The sequence below is a fragment of the Moschus berezovskii genome, chromosome 14, assembly GCF_049115385.1.
Source record: "Moschus berezovskii isolate FMDL1 chromosome 14, NW_MosBer_1.0, whole genome shotgun sequence".
Taxonomy (NCBI): Eukaryota; Metazoa; Chordata; class Mammalia; order Artiodactyla; family Moschidae; genus Moschus; species Moschus berezovskii.
The window spans coordinates 4174349-4195587 of NC_142473.1; the positions used below are offsets into that span (position 1 = coordinate 4174349).

The following is a 21239-nucleotide window of genomic DNA, read 5'->3' on the forward strand; positions in this document are numbered from 1 at the left end:
CAAGATGTCTGGCTCTAGGGCAGTGATCACACAATCGTGATTATCTTGGTCATGAAGATCTTTTTTGTACAGTTCTTCTGTGTATTCTTGCCACCTCTTCTTAATATCTTCTGCTTCTGTTAGGTCCACGCCATTTCTGTCTGTTATCGAGCCCATCTTGCATGAAATGTTCCCTTAGTATCTCTAATTTTCTTGAAGAGATCTCTTTTCTTTCCTATTCTGTTGTTTTCCTCTATTTCTTTGCATTGATCGCTGAGGAAGGCTTTCTTATCTCTCCTTGCTATTCTTTGGAACTCTGCATTCAGATGCTTATATCTTTCCTTTTCTCCTTTGCTTTTCACTTCTCTTCTTTTCACAGCTATTTGCAAGGCCTCCTTAGACAGCCATTTTGCTGTTTTGCATTTCTTTTCCATGGGGATGGTCTTTATCCCTGCCTCCTGTACAATGTCACGAACCTCCGTCCAGAGTTCATCCGGCACTCTATCAGATCTAGTCCCTTAATTCTATTTCTCACTTCCACTGTATAATCATAAGGGGCTTGATTTAGGTCTTATCTGAGTGGTCTAGTGGTTTTCCCTACTTTCTTCAATTTCAGTATGAATTTGGCAATAAGGAGTTCATGATCTGAGCCACAGTCAGCTCCTGGTCTTGTTTTTGCTAACTGTATAGAGCTTCTCCATCTTTGGTTGCAAAGAATATAATCAATCTGATTTCAATGTTGACCATCTGGTGATGTCCACGTGTAGAGTCTTCTCTTGTGTTGTTGAAAGAGGATGTTTGCAATGATCAGTGCGTTTTCTTGGCAAAACTTTGTTAGCCTTTGCCCTGCTTCATTCCATGCTCCAAGGCCAAATTTGCCTGTTACCCCAGGTGTTTCTTGACTTCCTACTTTTTCATTCCAGTCCCCTATAATGAAAAGGACATCTTTTTTGGGTGTTCATTCTAAAAGGTCTTGTAGGTCTTCATAGACAAGGAGAACAATCTGACACTTGTAGTTTGTTTCCTCCTAGCACTTAAGAGAGAGATAAAAAACCTTTGACACTTGCAGCATATTTCCTCAATTTGAAGACCTCTAGCCTTTCTGCCTGTTACCCTCTCACTGTCATGTAACATATAGCTTTTATGAAAATCAGTTTGAAAGGTATGTAGCTCTGTCTCACAAAAGGCAATTTTATTCTAAATACAATCCATTCTTCTTGTGTGTTCTTCTTTCATTAAATAACAAACATTTTTGAACCAAAGAAATGTAAAAGATACATTGATAGTTGCTGAGGCTTTAGTGATGAATAAAGAGAAATCCAAAAGATGTGTTCTGACCCACTGAGATCTGATAGACAGAGTGCTTGAAGTACTATGGACAGAGGTTCATGACGCTATAGAGGAGGCAGGGATCAAGACCATCTCCAAGAAAAAGAAATGCAAAAAGGCAAAATGGTTGTCTTGGGAGGCCTTACAAATAGCTGAGAAAAGAAGAGAAGAGAAAAGCAAAGGAGAAAAGGAAAGATATATCCATTTGAATGCAGAGTTCCAAAAAATAGCAAGGACAGATAAGAATGCCTTCCTCAGTGATTAATGTAAAGAAATAATGGAAAGCAATAGAATGGGAAAGACTAGATATCTCTTCCAGAAAATTAGATATACCAAGGGAACATTTCATGCAAAGATGAGCTCAATAAAGGACAGAAATGGTATGGACCTAACAGAAGCAGAAGATATGGCAAGAATATAAAGAAGAATTGTACAAAAAATATCATCATGACCCAGATAATCACAGTGGTGTGATCACTCACCTAGAGTCAGACATCTTGGAATGAGAAGCCAAGTGGGCTTTAAGAATCAACACTATGTATATGTACCAGAGCTTTCTTATCCATTCACCTGTAGATGGACATCTAGATTGTTTCCATGTCCTGGCTATTATAAACAGTGCTGTGATAAACACTGGAGTACATGTGTCTCTTTCAATTCTGTTTTCCTCGGTGTGTACACCCAGGAATGAGATTGCTGGGTCGTATGGCAGCTCTATTTCCAGTTTTTTAAGGAATCTCCACACTGTTCTCCATAGTGGTTGTACTAGTTTGCATTCCCACCAACAGTGTAAGAGGGTTTCCTTTTCTCAGTTCTAATGAGGTGGATGAAAAGAGTCTATATACAGAGTGAAGTAAGCCAGAAAAAAAAACACCAATACAATATATTAATGCATATATATGGAATTTAGAAAGATGACAATGGTAACCCTATATATGAGACAACAAAAGAGACACAGATGTATAGAACAGTCTTTTGGACTCTGTTTGAGAAGGCGAGGGTGGGATGATTTGGGAGAATGGCATTGAAACATGTATGTTATCATAGGTGAAACGAATCGCCAGTCCACGTTTGATGCATGATACAGGATTCTCGGGGATGGTGCACTGGGATGAACCATAGGGATGGGATGGGGAGGGAGATGAGGGGGAGTTCAAGATGGGGAACACATGTATACCCAGGGCAGATTCATGTCAATGTATGGCAAAACCAATACAATAATGTAAAGTAATTAGCCTCCAATTAAATAAATTTAAAAATAAAAAAAAAAGAATCAACACTATGGACAAAGCAAGTGGAGGTGAAGGAATTCCAGTTGAACTATTTCAAATCCTAAAAGATGATGCTGTGAAAGCGTTGCACTCAATATGCCAGCTAATTTGGAAAACTCAACTGTGGCCATAGGACTAGAAAAGATCAGTTAACATTCCAATCCCAAAGAAAGGTAATGCCAAAGAATGCTCAAACTCCTGTGCAATTACACTCATCAAACATCAAACCAGGCTTCAACAGAACATGAACTGTGAACTTCCAGATGTTCAAACTGGATTTAGAAAAGACATAGGAACATCTATCTGCTGTATCATTGAAAAAGCAAAAGAGTTCCAGAAAAAAACATCTATTTCTGCTTTATTGACTATGACAAAACCTTTGACTGTGTGGATCACCACAAAATGTGGAAAATCCTTAAAGAGATGGGAATACCTGACTACCTGAACTACCTCTTGAGATATCTCTATGCAGGAAACACAGTTAGAACTGGCCGTGGAACAACAGACTTGTTCAAAATAGGAAAAGAAATACAGCAAGGCTGTATATTGCCACCCTGCTTATTTAACTTATATGCAGAGTACATCATGAAGAATGCTGGGCTGGAAGAAGCACAAGCTGGAATCAAGATTGCCAGGAGAAATATCAATAACCTCAGATATGCGGATGACATCACCCTTATGGCAGAAAGAGAAGAAGAATGAAAAAAAGCCTTCTAATGAAAGTGAAAGAGGAGAGTGAAAAAGCTGGCTTAAAGCTCAACATTCAGAAAACAAGATCATGGCATGTGGTCCCATCACTTCCTGGCAAATGCATGGAGAAACAATTACAGACTTTATTTTCTTGGGCTCCAAAAATCACTGCAGATGGTGACTGCAGGCATGAAATTAAAAGACACTCTTTGGAAGAAAAGTTAGAACCAACCTAGACAGTATATTAAAAAGCCAAGACATTTCCTTTCCAACAAATTTCCGTTTAGTCAGGTTTTTCCAGTAGTCATGTATGGATGCAACAGTTGGACTATAAAAAAGTTGAGCACAGAAGAATTAATGCTTTTGAACTGTGGTGTTGGAGAAGACTCTTGAGTGTTCCTTGGACTGCAACGAGATCTACCCAGTCTATCTTAAAGGATATTAATCCTGAATATTCATTGGAAGGACTGATGCTGAAGCTAAAACTCCAATACTTGGGCCACCTGATGCGAAGAACTGATTCGTTGAAAAAGATACTTATGCTGGGAATGATTGAAGGCAGGAGGAGAGGGTGATGACAGAGGATGATATGGTTGGATGACATCACTGACTCAATGGACAGGATTTGAGTACCTCTGGGAATTGGTGATGGACAGGGAGACCTGGCGTGCCACAGTCCATGGAGTCACAAATGTTTGGACATGACTGAGCGACTGAACTGAACTGAATTGATCCACTGAGAGACACTCAGAGTAGAAAATTATAACACAATTGTATAGGGCAGGTGAAACTATCCCTTTTAAGGTTAAAATGACATCTTATATCTGTCCCCTCTTATAACCAAAGAAGTCACACAATGTCCAATGGGCCTCATTGGGATTTGGAGACAGTATAATTTTCATTTTAGTAATTTTCTTTGGTGCACTCATCAGCTGACTCACAAAGCTGCCAGCTTTGAGTGGGACCCAGAAAAAGGAAAGGTTTTACAAGAGGGTCATTCCATCTGTAAGCTTCTCTGCCATTCTGGACAAATGATCCAGTAGATCCATGGTACTTGATGTGTCAGTGGCAGACGGGGATGCTGGAGTCTTTGGCAGGCCTGCACGTGTGAACTGCAGTGCAGGCACTTAGGACTTTGCAGCAATGTGTTGCCATTCTTTTTAGATTCTTTTTTGAGAGATAACTCTTGGCCTGCTAGCAGACCTTAATAGGAATTGAACATTTAACCAAGACTCACTAAGTACTAGGCAATCTGAGCTGTCCATCATTAATTTGATGGTATCTGACCCATCAAAGCCATAATGCTGGTTGTGCACAGAAGTACTCCATCCTCACGTAGTAGTTCTACACATGTGATCTGGTCCAAATAGCACCTGAAGGAAATTTCCATGAAAAAGTAAAAAACTGTTTATTGTCCCCACTCTCATTACTCTGACTTCTCTCTCCCTGCCTGGACTTATGGATTCATTAACTATGATTAATTGATAAAGAAGCCTTGGGACTTGTATATGGAGAATCCTACAGTGCTAAGCAGGCATAACATAAAAGTGGGAAGCTGTAGGACTATAGCTTCATTATGAAAAGTCCCTGAAGTTCAGGAAGGATGATAATCTTACCAATGGGTACAAGTTCAGGCAGTTCACCTAGTTGCTCACTTTGCTTGAAAGTAGATACATCCAAATGTGTAATGCATACTGAATCATTGGTTTTGACCAACTATTTGGCTGTATGCTCAGGGACCTGGAAGAAACATGGTTGAGAGGTTAGTGAAAACAAATTTGGTCAAAACCCAGAAACTCTTGGTCAAAATCCAGTCATTTATAACCACTTAGATGGAACATGGGTACCACTTTGATGAGAAATAATCTCAGGAAAATGAACAGATCAGGAATTAGAGGAGTACAGTGTACCAGAGACAACACTTTGCCGACAAATTTCTGTATAGTCAAAGCTATGGTTTTTCTACTAGTCATATAAGAATGTGAGAATTGCACATTGCATAAATTGCACAATTGCATAAAGAAGGCTGCGTGTCAAAGTACCGATGCTTTCAAATTGTGGTGCTGGAGAAGAATCTCGAGAGTTCTATGGACTGCAAGGTGATCAAACCAGTCAGTCCTAAAGGAAATCAACCCTGAATATTCATTGAAAGTTCTGATGCTGAAGTTGACCAATACTTTGGACACCTGATCTGAAGAGCTAACTTATTGGAAAAGACCCTGATGATGGGAAAGATTGAGAGCAGGAAAAGAAGGGGCTGATAGAGAATGAGATGGTTAGATAGTATCACTGACTCAATGGACATGAGATTGAGCAAACTCCAGGAGGTAGTGAAGGACAGGGAAACCTGGCGTGTTGTAGTCCATGGGGTCATAAAGATTCAGACACAACTGAGTGACAGTACAACAACCAAAACAAGAAACAAACAAACAAAGAATATGCCAGAAGCCTATTTGCAATGGGCCCAAGGATTTTGTAGTGAAATCTTTCAAGATGGATTCTGAGTTTAATTAAATTATAAGTAGGTTACTTGGAAGAATTGGAGGGAGAACCTGAAGAAAGCATTAATGCATGGGGAATAAGAAGTAGCTTGAAAAAGAACTTCTTGTAAGAAAAGAAGGCACTTTCAAGAAAGTCTGAATACAGTAACGAATTATTTTTAGTTGGAAGAAAAACAACTTTAAGTAAAATATATTGTGTTCTGCCCACACTTAGGATTTAGGAGTGACTGTGGAAAAGTTGAACCATTATACACGCTACCTCCCAAACTTATCATATAAATTATTATCTGGAGGGGGAAGTTCAGAACTACACAAAGTTGTTGAGAATAAAAAAATAATCAGGAATAAAGCAACTAGGGAGCATAAAATGGTAATGTTACTTGGGAATTCAATAAGAAAGAACTTGGTCATGTGAAGGAAGGCATAACCTGCAGAACTTGAGAACATTCATTAAAAAAAGAGCCAGGACACTATGCAAGGCAAACAGAGCCCTCAAACTTCCTTCCTTCTTTCGAAGAAAAATATGAAGTTAGGGAATATGCTTGTTACCAGGCAAAGAGTTCCAGGCAAACCTATAATTACTTTCAGAGAAAAAAAATCACCAACATCTCCATCTCCCTTTATCTTTCAAGAGTTGCCTTTTACACTGAAAGCTATAAAAGATTATTTTAAGGAAATGAAAGACCTATAAATAGAAACATATCTCACATGGATGGATTAAACAATTAGCATAATTAAGATGACAATACTACAGGAAATGAATTGCAGGTTCAGTGCAATTCCTATCAAGACACTAATAGTCTTTTTTGGCAGAAAGAAAAAGCCAATTTTAACATTTGTAAGACACTCCAAGGAACCCCATAGAGCTAAGCAGTCTTGAAAAATAAAGAAAAAAATAAGAGGACTCACACTTCTCTATCTGAAATTATTAACTGCTACATTTAAAAGAGTACTAGAATGAGAAGATAGAGATCAGAATAATTGAAGGCCAAGAAGTAAACACATACATCTATTGTCAACTGTGATTTCACAAGATTGTCAATACCACTCAATGGGAATTGACCAGTCTCCTCAAGAAGTATCACTGAGAAACTGGTATCAAAATACAAAAAAAAAAAAGAAAGAAAGAATGTGGCACTCTACCTCACACTATATGTGTTAATTAACTAAAAATATATCAGGGACCAAATGTACAACTAAAAAATCTTAGTGGAAAAAGTATGGAGAAATTGTCATGATGTTGGATTAATCGATGGTTTCTTAAAAATGGCAACAAGACCACAAGCAGCAAAACTAAAATAAAAGAATTAAATCCCATCAAAATTAAAAATTCTTGTGCATCAAAGGACACAATCAGGAAAGTGGACAATATTGATGGTGGGAATATAAAATACAGATAAGTAGGGAGAACACAGTTGATATTTCTCAAAAGTAAAATATAGAATTGCCACATGACCCAGCAATTCCTCACCTAGATAAATACTCAAGAGAATTACAAAGATCAATCCAAATAAGTGTGGAAATGTTCATAGTAGCACTATTCACAATGGCTATAACAATCCACATTTCTAATAATTGATGAATAAATAATGAAAATGTGGTATATCCATGTAATAGACTATTATTCAATTATAAAAAATATGAAGTACTAATACATGCTGTAACATAAAGTTCGACAACATGCTAACTGAAAGAACAAGGAGAGCGTACATTGTTTGGTTTGTGTATATGAAATGTCCAGAATAAGCAAATTCAAAGAAATGGAAAACTGATTAGTTGTTTCTGGTTCCTGGGGTGAGAAACAAATGGTAATGCAGTAATTGATTGACAAGAGGTGACAAAAATATTCAGCAGTTAGAAAGCTATAATGTTTGCACAACACTGTTAATGTATCAAAAGTCAATGCATTGTACATTTTTAAACAATTTCAAGGAAGAATTTTATATGAGTTAAACCTCATTTTTAAAAAATCACAAATAAAATATTTAGCATAAATGAATAAACTATCTGAAATTCTGAAAATCAGTAAACTCCATGCAGGAAAAAATTATATGTATATATATGGGGCTTCCCACGTGGCTCAGCAGTAAAAAATCCTCCTGCCAATGCAGGAGACTCGAGAGACAGATTCAATCCCTGATTCAGGAGGATCCCTTGGATTAAGAAATGGCAACCAACTCTGGATCATCCCACCGGCAGAGGAGCCTGGCATAAACAAGTCCATGGGGTCGCAAAGAATTGAACATGACTGAGTGACTGAGTGAGCACACACACAAACAGATATATACACACACATATATCAAACATACGAAAAATATTATCGGATATATATAATATTCAGTAAATAATACATATTGCATGTGATATAGTCATCTAATACACATGTATGTTAGAAAATAAAGTCCAAAATCAATTATCAAAGGTTTTAACTTATAGAGAAAAATTAAATAGGAAAATTAAACTGAAATTAAGTAGAAGAAAGAAAACAATGAGAAAATAAGCAGAGAAAATGAAAATTAAAAAAAATAATGAAACAAAAAAGTTCTTGTTTACAGCCTTAACAAGAATAATGAAGGGAAGTGGGAGTGGGAGGAATAAAAGAAGAGAGAGACCAAAAGAGAAGACACATTTTCCATATCAAGAAAGAAAACACATATGGCATTAGAGATTCAGATTCTACAGACATTAGCCAGATGATAAGAAATATCATGAACATATTTGAGCCAGGAGATTTAACAATTTATAAACCAACTCTTTGCAAAAATACTGCAGAATCCAATTGAAGAAGAAATTTAAAAAAAAAAAAAACACCTGAATTGCCCAACATTTGTACACTGTTGATGAGAATGTAAATTCATGCAGCCAGTGTGGAAAACATTAGAGAGATTTCTCAAAAGACTAAAAATGGAACTACCACGTGGTTTAGCAATTCTGTCCCTAAGTACATGAACCTTAAAAGAACAAAACACTAAAACAAAATGATGCAAACACTCCAAATCCAAATGGTCATAACATCACTATATATGATTGTCAAGAAATGGAAAACCACTTAAGTGTCCATACATACACACACACAAATACATACATACACACATACATAAATATATGTTTATATTTATATAAATACACACAACAGAGTATGGGTCAGCCCTAAACAAGGGGGAAAAAATTGCCATTTGCAAGAACATGGATATATTTGGAAGACATTATGCTCAGTGAATGTCTGACAGAGAATGATAAATGATGTATGATAACACAGAAGTGGAATCTAAGAAATAAAACAAACTAATGAATATAACAACAATAAAGTAGCAGACTCACAGGAAACAAGCTAGCGGTTATCAGTGGGGGATAAATATAGAAGTGAGGGTGTGGATTGTACAAACTATTGGATGTAAAATAGGTTCAGTGAAGAATTGTACAGCATGAGGAACATAGCCAATAATTTTTTTTTTTTTAATTACTCCAAATTGTTTTATTAAGGCAAGTTTTCCCTGGAGAAGGAAATGGCAACCCACTCCAGTATTCTTGCCAGTATTCTTGCCTGGAAAAGTCCATGGACAGAGGAGCCTGGCGGGCTGCAGTCCATGGGGTTACATGACTAAGCATGTGTGCATGACGGTAGAGGGAGATGGGTTGGTAGCAATACACTGGTAGAACTAAAAAAAAAAAAAAGGAAGTTCTTTTTAACTGGAGAATAATTGCTTTACAATGTTGTGGCGGTCTCTGTCATATATCACTGCCAATCTGTCATAATTATATATATATATATATAATAAAAGTAAATAGTCCTATAATAGCTGAATAAATTAAATTTGTACTTAAAATCCTTTTAAAAAAATAACTCTAGGCCCAAAAGTACAAATTCTGCATCCACAAAATATTTTTAAATAAAAAATATAAATTCTACATAAATTCTTTTGAAAATAAGAAATAATAAGCACATCATTTCATGCAGACAACATTGCCTAAATGTCAGATCACATTATAAGAAAGAAAATGACAATTATCTCTTATGAACATAGACACAGCTATATTAAACATGTAAAATGAAATTTGTCAATTTATTTAATAATAATTCACCATGACCATGTATGAAAAGTAATTGAAAGTGTTAGTCACTCAATCATGTCCAAATCAAAACCACAATGAGATACCATTTCACACCAGTCAGAATGGCTGATATCCAAACGTCTATACAGCACTGTTTATAATAGCCAGGACATGGAAGCAACCTAGATGTCCATCTGCACACGAATGGATAAGAAAGCTTTGGTACATATACACAATGGAGTATTACTCAGCAATTAAAAAGAATACATTTGAATCAGTTCTAATCAGGTGGATGAAACTGGAGCCTATTATACAGAGTGAAGTAAGCCAGAAAGAAAAACACCAGTACAGTATACTAATGCATGTATATGGAACTTAGAAAGATGGTAACGATAACCCTGTACACGAGACAGCAAAAGAGACACAGATGTTTAGAACAGTCTTTTGGACTCTCTGGGAGAGGGCAAGAGTGGGATAATTTGGGGAAATGGCATTGAAACATATAAAATATCATATGTGAAACAAATCGCCAGTCCAGGTTCGATGCATGATACAGGATGCTCGGAGCTGGTGCACTGGGATGACCCAAAGGGATGATATGGGGAGTGAGGTGGGAGTGGGGTTCAGGATGGAGAACACATGTACACCTGGGGTGGATTCATGTCAATGTATGGCAAAACCAATACAATATTGTAAAATAATTAACCTCCAATTAAAATTTTAAAAAGAAAAAAATTATTCTTTATATTTGTTTTCTTTCTTATTTTTGGCTATATAAAATTAGAGCAAATTTGTCTACCTACTCTACATGATAGATAGATGATCCCTATAAGTTAATAACTCTAATGTGACTTTGTAACCAACATAATGTGAAAACAATGAGGTAAATGGTACCTTTTATGGAGTTATAGGAAATGATCAAGTTAAAAGCTCTTACTGAGCATCTATGGTGTACAAAGCATTGTGTTGGAACTGTGGAGAATGATATTCAAAGAACATGTAGTTTTCCGATATTATCATTCCAGGAAGAAAGCTAAAATAACCATACACATTCTTATTATAAGCAGTAAGATTAGTACTATAACAAAATTATAAATAAAGCCTTTAGAGAGCCAAAGAGTGAATTTCCTTTCTAACAGGAAATCTCTGAAGGCCAGCTAGAGGATATTTCTCAGAAATTTGGTTTGAAGTTCCCAGAAGGTTGAAACAGCTAGAAATGGAAGGAGTCTCCAGGAAGAAAGAAGAGAGCAAGGTGAGTTTGGATAGTCTACATCTATTTATTTTTCATCTTTGGCTGCTACATCATTTACATTATAGAGATTTCACATGATGTATCTACTACTTTTTACATGCTCACATTGCATTATGTATACACCCTGATCATATAAAGGCTTTGATATAGTTCACTTGAGAACTATAGTCTGCATTTTCTAGGTCATGAAGTATTGTAGATAACAAAATAGGTTAAAATCCCCTCTTTCAAGATGCAAGGGGAATCACTGAAATGTACTGATGCCTGAGGACACAGTATTTTTCAAATAAATTGACTAAAGTAGTTTGAATTGTTTGGAACTTAAATGCATAAAAATGGACTTTAAGGCTGTAGATCTGAGTGGAGACATTTAATGTCTTTCTGAAACTACTGATTAAATACTTGATGAGGACACATGATTATTAACAGCTTCCCTGGTGGCTCAGAGGTTAAAGCGTCTGCCTCCAATACGGAAGACCCAGGTTCCATCCCTGGGTCGGGAAGATCCGCTGGAGAAGGAAACGGTAACCCACTCCAATATTCTTGCCTGGAGAATCCCACGGATGGAGAAGCCTGGTAGGCTACAGTCCACGGGGTCGCAAAGAGTCGGACACGACTGAGCGACGGAACGGAACGGAACTGAAATGATCATACATGTTTATGATTCTCAAGTTATAGTTGTCTTAAATACACAAGTCCAAATTTGAAAAGAGAGATACGCTTGTCCTGGAAAATAATAGGAAAATAATTTGACAACTTACGAACCCAAAACTATAATACTCAAAGGAGTGACCAATGTCAGGGAATACTGACACGAAATGGACTTTTACATCACCTTGTTTCCAACGGTTAGCGTATTTCCAAGTGTTAAATATGTTATGGCACATCACTCTAAAATCAGTAAAGGAAAGGAGGAGCTTATTGTAATGATTAATATATCAAGACTCAGTTTACTTATAGTTTAAGATTATGCGAGTCAAAAGATTTTTTAATACTTGAAAACCCAAATTGAATAACTTTATTAGACCTATTCTGAAGAGGTTTCCCCACCCCCCAGGAATAAGGCATATTTTATCTCTGTTGAAGAGAAGTCTACCATGAGAGAGAAAAATATATTGAAAGGAAATCTTGTCCCTAGCTAGTCTGTCATGATCTGCACTTTGGCTGTTCACAATTTTCAAGACATGCATTGAAGGTTGGATGGGTTGAGGAGAGGCACAATGAAATAAGTAAGTCTTCCAGATTATATTTAAATGCATTACATATATTTATACTTGTATATAGTGCCACTTGCCAGCATCATCTTCATAAGAAAGAACTAAAGAAAAAAGGTGTTCTTGGAAATGACCCCATGATAACATTTCTTTTAAAATGTGAAAACAGAAATCTTCATCCAAAGAAGGGACATTTAAAGTTGAATAATTATTTGCCAGGACAGAAACAAACAAGAAGTCAGTTGTTATTTATTATGACTCTTGTGGAAAATTACGTTACCCTCCCTCTTCTGCTTTCCTGCTCTTCCAGCAATGTGAGGTTTTTAGGTACCTGAGAATACAATCTCTACTGGGAATATAACCATGATCAGGTCCTAGACCAACTGCCAGGTGACATCCTCCAATAAAAGAAAACCACCTCAGGTTTAACAAGCTTAGGTAAAAGTTTGAATTTTTTAAACACAAGTTATTAATTAATAAATTCTTTTTCATTTAGAAATTTAACTTCAGGAAGTCATTTTGAAATGTAACTTCAGGAAATATGACTGCTTAAAATGTACTTTTACCAGGTTGGAAAATAAAAAAAAACATAATGGGCATTTCCGAAATATTATCAAATAGCAAAGATCATTCACTCTGTTCATCGTACACATCAAGGACTAAATATAAATGTGCTTGGAGGTTGCAACTGATTATTTAAAGTAATATGTCTTGTCTCGTTGCAAACTAGGGTATCTAGAAGACAATTTGTGCCACTTTTAAAATAAATATGTGTAATAAATGGAATAAGTGCATGTGTGAACAAGATATTCTTTAAGGTGCTAAGAATGATGTATGACTTTATGTCATAAACCTCCAAAGGCAGTCAAAAATACCCTAAATAATAAGTGATAGACAATACTTTGGATTCTGAATATATTGAATATGGCCAAAAAATGACAAAGGGAATAACAAAATGGAGCCATATATTACATATATTCATAAAATTAATCATAATCATATCATATCTAACAAGGGATTGTATTTAAAGAGTCTTATTGGAAATTTTAACATTCACAAGCTTATATGAGACTCATAATGACCCTATGAAGTAGCCATTATAAATTGAAGAACAAATGTTATTATTAAGAAACAACATATAATATAAATTATTGGAAACAATATACCAGATAAGCAAATTTAGTTTTATTTAAAATATTCCATCATATAATATATTGCACTATATATTGATTTATTTTTTGCAGATAATACATTTCATATTCATCCCTCATCTCATTCATGAAATCATGAAGCTGAACAATAGTGTGACTGAGTTCATTCTACTTGGGTTATCACAGGATCCTGTTAGGAAGAAAATAGTGTTTGTCACTTTCTTGTTTTTATATCTGGGGACATTACAGGGTAACTTCCTGATTATTACACCATCAAGACCAGCAGGGCACTTGGGAGTCCAATGTACTTCTTCCTTTTCCACTTATCTTTATCTGACTCCTTCCTCTCAACTTCCATAGCCCCTAGAGTGATTGTCGATGCCCTTAGGGGAAAGAGCACAATCTCTTTCAATGAATGCATGACCCAAATTTTTGCATCACATTTTTTTGGTTGCCTAGAGATTTTCATCCTTATTCTCATGGCTGTTGACCGCTATGTGACCATCTGTAAGCCCCTTCGATACATGACCCTCATGAACCATCAAGTCTGTGGTGTGTTGGTGGCTGTGGTCTGGGTGGGGTCTTGTTTTCATTCTCCAGCTGAGATTCTTGTAGCCTTGAGTCTGCCTTTCTGAAGTTCCAATATGATAAATCACTATTTTTGTGACTTGCAGCCTTTGTTGAAACTTGCCTGTTCAGACACTTATGCGACCAACCTACTCTTGGTGTCCAACAGCGGGGCCATTTGTATGTGAGTTTTGTCATGCTGATGTTCTCCTGTGCTATCATCTTGCATTCTCTGAGAAACCACAGTGCTGAAGGGAGGATGAAAGCCCTCTCCACCTGCATCTCCCACATTATCGTGGTCATCTTGTCCTTTGATCCTTGCATATTTATATACACAAGCCCTGAAACTACCTTCCCCATGGATAAGATGATAGCTGTGTTTTATACAGTTGGAACACCTTTGATCAACCCTCTGATTTATGTGCTAAGGAATACAGAAGTGAAAAATGCCATGAGAATGTTATGGGGCAAGAAACTGATCACAGGTGACAAAAAATAAGTGGAAGCTTCATATTTTTGTTCAAGTTTAGATTGACCTAGAACTCCCCAGAAAATATTATCTTTTACTGTCAGTTCAGTTCAGTCTCTCAGTCGTGTCCAACTCCTTGTGACCACATGAATTGCAGCACACCAGGCCTCCCTGTCCACCACCAACTCCTGGAGTTCACTCAAACTCATGTCCATTGAGTCGGTGATGCCATCCAGCCATCTCATTCTCTGTCGTCCCCGTCTCCTCCTGCCCCCAGTGCCTCCCAGCATCAGAGTCTTTTCCAGTGAGTCAACTCGTCGCTTGAAGTGGCCAAAGTATTGGAGTTTCACCCTCAGTATCAGTCCTGCCAATGAACACCCAGGATTGATCTCCTTTAGAATGGACTGGTTGGATCTCCTTGAAGTCCAAGGGACTCACAAGAGTCTTCTCCAGCACCACACTTCAAAAGCATCAATTCTTCGGCGATCAGCTTTCTTCACAGTCCAACTCTCACATCCATACTTGACCACGGGAAAAACCATAGCCTTGACTAGACAGACCTTTGTTGGCAAAGTAATATCTCTGTTTTTTAATATGCTATCTAGGTTGGTCAAAACTTTCCTTTCAAGGAGTAAGCATCTTTTAATTTCATGGCTGCAGACACCATCTGCAGTGATTTTGGAGCCCAAAACAATAAAGTCTGACACTGTTTCCACTGTTTCCCCACCTATTTCCCATTACGTGTTGGGACCAGATGCCATGATCTTAGTTTTCTGAATGTTTAACTTTAAGCCAACTTTTTCACTCTCTTCTTTCACTTTCATCAAGAGACTTTTGAGTTCCTCTTCACTTTCTGCCATAAGGGTGGTGTCATCTGCATATCTGAGGTTATTGATATTTCTCAAGGCAATCTTGATTCCAGCTTGTGCTTCTTCCAGCCCAGCGTTCCTCATGATGTACTCTGCATATAAGTTAAATAAGCAGGGTGACAATATACAGCCTTGACGTACTCCTTTTCCCATTTGGAACCAGTCTGTTGTTCTATGTCCAGTTTTAACTGTTGCTTCCTGACCTGCATACAGATTTCTCAAGAGGCAGGTCAGGTGGTCTGGTATTCCTGTAGTGTTGATATAATCCTATCATACAGAAGTAGTATTCATTTCCTTCAGGAAAGTAAGCACTGTAAATACAAGCAGTGATTAGTGTTCAGTCACTTTTATGCAGAAGATGGCACAGCACCCATATACCAGAATGTAAGTTTCATTGCCTTAGGTGTTTTGCACTGCTGTGTCTCTGTTTCTCTTGACTGACTTATATCACAGTGGTTTTAATCTAATATTTTCCATGCCCTTTTACATTTTGACTTATGGTCTTTTCTGTGTACAGTTGCACTTAAATACTTATATTCATAGTCTGGCAGGTTTTCCCTCTTTCAAATTGTTCTGTTTATTAGACATTTTGGTCACATCTGTCTTATTTTAGATCTTCAACTGGGTTGGTCTTCCTGACTTAGCAGAAAGTAACAGATTCAAATAATATAAAATCATAATATTGTAATGGACAGTGTATAATCTAGACAATCTCCCTTCAATTTATTGGTGTATACTTTGAATTCATACCATCTATTTATATTGATCTTTACAACAATGACAGAATATGGAGACAAAATTCCACTTCTGAAGTATTTATTAGAACATAGGAAGGCATTGGCAAGTGGATTTATACTAATAATAATATTCTTTTGTTTAAATATATGTTCCTGATTCATTTCCTTCTGAATTTGGGAGCGGTGTAATTTTTCCCATGAATCATATATGCTTTAATATTTTGTTCTGTATTGACATCTTGTAACTGTAAAATTGATGACCCAAGTTAGGGTGATATATTTACACATTCTAGAAGGAGAGAGATAAGCAGCTGATGTAAGTGAATATTAACAGATCAGTAGATTAAACAAATAATGAAATAATTGGGAGGATTTTATGCTTTAAAACAGCAGAATGTGTATTATGGACATGAATTATGAATTCCAGTTCAGCAAATTACACCACTTAACATTTACCCAAAGGACTTGAAAGCTTCAGTTCAGTTCAGTCGCTCAGTCGTGTCTGACTCTCCGCGACCCATGAATCACAGCACGCCAGGCCTTCCTGTCCATCACCAACTCCCGGAGTTCACTCAAACTCATATCCACAGAGTCGGTGATGCCATCCAGCCATCTCATTCTCGGTCGTCCCCTTCTCCTCCCGCCCCCAACCTTTCCCAGCATCAGAGTCTTTTCCAGTGAGTCAACTCGTCTTATGAGGTTACATCCACATAAAAATATCCACTGCTATTTATAGAAGTTTTAGTTTTTATTGTTAAAGCTTAGAAGCAATCGAGATGCCCTTCAATGGGTAAATAGATAAACTGGTCAGTTCAGTTCAGTTCAGTTGCTAACTCGTGTCTGACTCTGTGATCCCAAGGACTGCAGCATGCCAGGCCTCCCTGTCCATCACCAATTCCCGGCATTTACTCAAACTCATGTCTATTGAGTTGGGGATGCCATCCAACCATCTCATGCTCTGTCGTCCCCTTCTCCTCTCGCCTTCAGTCTTTCGAAGCATCAGGGTCTTTTCAAATGAGTCAGTTCTTCACATCTGGTGGCCAAAGTACTGGAGTTTCAGCATGACCATTAGCCTTTCCAATGAATATTCAGGGCTGATCTCCTTTAAGATAAAGTGGTTGGATCTCCTTGAAGTCCAAGGGACTCTCAACAGTCTTCTCCAACACCACAGTTCAAAAGCATCAATTCTTTGGCATTCGGCTTTCTTTATAGTCCAACTCTCACATCCATACATGATACTGGAAAAACTATAGCCTTGATTAGATGGACCACTGCTGACAAAGTAATGTCTCTGCTTTTTAGTATGTTGCCTAGGTTGGTCATAGCTTTTCTCCCAAGGAGTAAGCATCTTTTAATTTCATGGCTGCAGGCACAATCTGTGGTGATTTTGGAGCCCCCTCCAAAAAAATAAAGTCTGCCACTATTTCCACTGTTTCTCCTATTTGCCATGAAGTGATGGGACCAGATGCCATGATCTTTGTTTCCTGAATGTTGACCTCTAACCCAACTTTTTCACTCTCCTCTTTCACTTTCATCAAGAGACTCTTCACTTTCTGCCATAAGTCATCTGAATATCTGATTTTATTGATATATCTCCCAGCAATCTTGATTCCAGCTTGTGCTTCATCCAGTCCAGCGTTCCTCATGATGTACTCTGCATATACGTTAAATAAGCAAGATGACAATATACAGCCTTGACGTACTCCTTTTCCTATTCCTAATCAGTCTAATATTCCATGTCCAGTTTTAACTGTTGCTTCCTGACTTTCATACATATTTCTCAAGAGGCAAGTCAGGTGGTCTGGTATTCCCATCTTTTTCAGAATTTTCCACAGTTTACTGTGATCCACAGTCTAAGGTTTTTGCATAGTCAATAAAGCAGAAATAGTTTTTCTGGAACTCTCTTGCTTTATCCATGATCCAGCAGATGTTGAGAATTTGATCTCTGGTTCCTCTGCCTATTCTAAAACCAGCTTGAACATCTAGAAGTTCATGGCTCCCATGGCTTCCTACTGAAGCCTGGCTTGGAGAATTTTGAGCATTACTTTACTAGCATGTGAGATGAATGTAATTGTATGGTAGTTTAAGCATCTTTGGCATTGCCTTTCTTTGGGATTGGAGTGAAAACTGACTTTTTCCAGTCCTGTGACCACTGCTGAGCTTTCAAATTTTGCTGGCATATTGAGTACAACACTTTAACAGCACTATCTTTCAGGATTTGAAATAGCTCTAGTGGAATTCCGTCCACTCGAATAGCTTAGTTCGTTGTGATGCTTCCTTAGGCCCACTTGACATCATATTCCAGGCTGTAGGTGAGTGCGAGTGATCACACCATCATGATTATCTGGATCATGAAGTTATTTTTTTTACAGCTCTTCTGTGTGTTCTTGCCACCTCTTCTTAATATCTTCTGCTTCTGTTGGGTCCATAACATTTCTGTCCTTCATTGAGCCCATCTTTGCATGAAATGTACTCTTGGTATCTCTAATTTTCTTCAAGAGATCTCTTATCTTTCCCATTCTATTGTTTTCCTCTATTTCTTTGAATTGATCACTGAGGAAGGTTTTCTTATCTCTCCTTGCTATTCTTTGGAACTCTGCATTGAAATGGGCATACCTCTCCTTTTCTCCTTTGCTTTTCATTTCTCTTCCTTTCACAGCTATTTGTAAGGCTTCCTCAGAGAGCCATTTTGCTTTTTTGCATTTCTTTTTCTTGGGGATAGTCTTGCTCCCTGTCTTCTGTACAATGTCACGAACCTCAATCTTTAGTTCATGAGGCACTCTATCAGATCTAGTCGTTAAATCTACTTCTCACTTCTGCTGTATAATTGTTAGCGATTTGATTTAAGTCATTCCTGAATGATCTAGTGGTTTTCCCTATTTTCTTCAATTTAAGTCTGAATTTGGCAATAAGGAGTTCATGCTCTGAGCCACATTCAGCTCCTGGTCATTTTTTTCTGACTGTATAGAGCTTCTCCATCTTTGGTTGCAAAGAATATAATTAATCTGATTTCGGTGTTGGCCATCTGTTAATTTCCATGTGTAGAGTCTTCTCTTGTGTTGTTGAAAGAGGGTGTTTGCTATGACCAGTGCGTTCTCTTGGCAAAACTCTATTAGCCTTTACCCTGCTTCATTCTATAATCCAAGACCAAGTTTGCCTGTTACTCCAAATGTTTCTTGACTTCCTACATTTGCATTCCAGTCCCCTATAATGAAAAGGACATCTTTTTTGGATATTAGTTCTAGAAGGTCTTGCAGGTTTCATAGAACCATTCAACTTCAGCTTCTTCAGTGTTACTGATCAGGGCATAGACTTGGATTACCATGATATTGAATGTTTGTCTTGGAAACGAACAGAGATCATTCTGTCACTTTTGAGATTGCATCCAAATACTGTATTCTGGACTCTTTTGTTGACTATGATTTCTATTCCATTTCTTCTAATGGGTTCTTGCCCACAGTAGTAGATATAATGGTCATCTGAACTAAATTCACCCATTTCAGTCCATTTTAGTTCACTGATTTCTAAAATGTCAACATTCACTCTTGCCATCTCCTGTTTGACCACTTCCAATTTGTCTTGATTCATGGACCTAACATTCCAGGTTCCTATGAAATATTGTTCTTTACAGCATGGGACCTTGCTTCCATCAGCAGTCACATTCACAAGTGTTGTTTTTGCTTTAACTCCATCTCTTTAGTCTTTCTGGAGTTATTTCTTCATTGATCTCCAATAGCATATTGGGCACCTACTGACCTGGGGAGTTCATCTTTCAGTGTCTTATCTTTTTGCCTTTTCATCCTGTTCATGGGATTCTCAAAGCAGGAATACTGAAGTGGTTTGTCATTCCCTTCTCTAGTAGACCACATTTTGTCCGAACCCTCCACCATGACCCATCTGTCTTGGGTGGCCCTACGTGGCATGGCTCATAGTTTCATTGAGTTAGACAAGGCTGTGGTCCATGTGATTAGATTGGTTACTTTTCTGTGATTGAAGTTTTAAGTCTGTCTGCCCTCTGATGGAGACTAATAAGAGGCTTATGGAACCTTCCTGGTGGGAGAGATTGCCTGAGGGGGAAACAGGGTCTTGTTCTGATTGACAGGGCCATACTCAGTAAATCATTAATCTGGTATATCCAAACAAATGAATATTATTCAGCACTAAAAGAAATAAGCTGCCAAGGCATAAAATAACAAGAAGAAATCTTACATGTATATTCTTAAGTAAAAGAAACCAATGTTAAAAGGTTATGTACTGTACAATGCTCGTTATAAGACATTCTGGAAAAAAAAAATTTCTGGAGACAGTAAAATGTTCAGTGGTTGCCAAGTATTCAAGTGTTTGGAGAGATCAATAGGTGGAGCACAGAGGACATTTAAAACAGTGAAACCATCTGGGTAGTAATATAATGATAGATACATGTCATTGTACAATTGTACATTTGTCAACCCATATGATGTACATCACCAAGAGTGAAGTCTAATGTAAGCTCTGGACTTTGAGTGATAATAATGTGTCAACTTAAGTTCATCGATTGAACAAATACATCATTTTTGTGGGAAGTTAACAATGTGGAGTACGTCAAGGTTATATATTGTCACCCTGCTTATTTAACTTATATGCGGAGTACATCACAAGGAACGCTGGGCTGGAAGAAGCACAAGCTGGAATCAAGATTGCTGGGAGAAATATCAATAACCTCAGATATGCAGATGACACCACCCTTATGGCAGAAAGTGAAGAGGAACTCAAAAGCCTCTTGATGAAAGTGAAAGAGGAGAGTGAAAAGGTTGGCTTGAAGCTCAACATTCAGAAAACGAGGATCATGGCATCTGGTCCCATCACTTCGTGGGAAATAGATGGGGAAACAGTGGAAACAGTGTCAGACTTTATTTTTTTGGGCTCCAAAGTCACTGCAGATGCTGATTGCAGCCATGAAATTAAAAGACGCTTACTCCTTGGAAGGAAAGTTATGACCAACCTAGATAGCATATTAAAAAGCAGAGACATCACTTTGTCAACCAAGGTCCGTCTAGTCAAGGCTATGGTTTTTCCCGTGGTCATGTGTGGATGTGAGAGTTGGACTGTGAAGAAAGCTGATCGCCGAAGAATTGATGCTTTTGAAGTGTGGTGCTGGAGAAGACTCTTGAGAGTCCC

The 21239-nt window shown here is 37.5% G+C and overlaps 1 pseudogene; it reads left to right on the forward strand.

The window, feature by feature from the left end:
* Positions 1-13575: 13575 nt before the first annotated feature.
* On the forward strand, positions 13576-14506 carry LOC129553527 (olfactory receptor 4C16-like; annotated as a pseudogene).
* The last annotated feature ends 6733 nt before the right edge of the window (positions 14507-21239 follow it).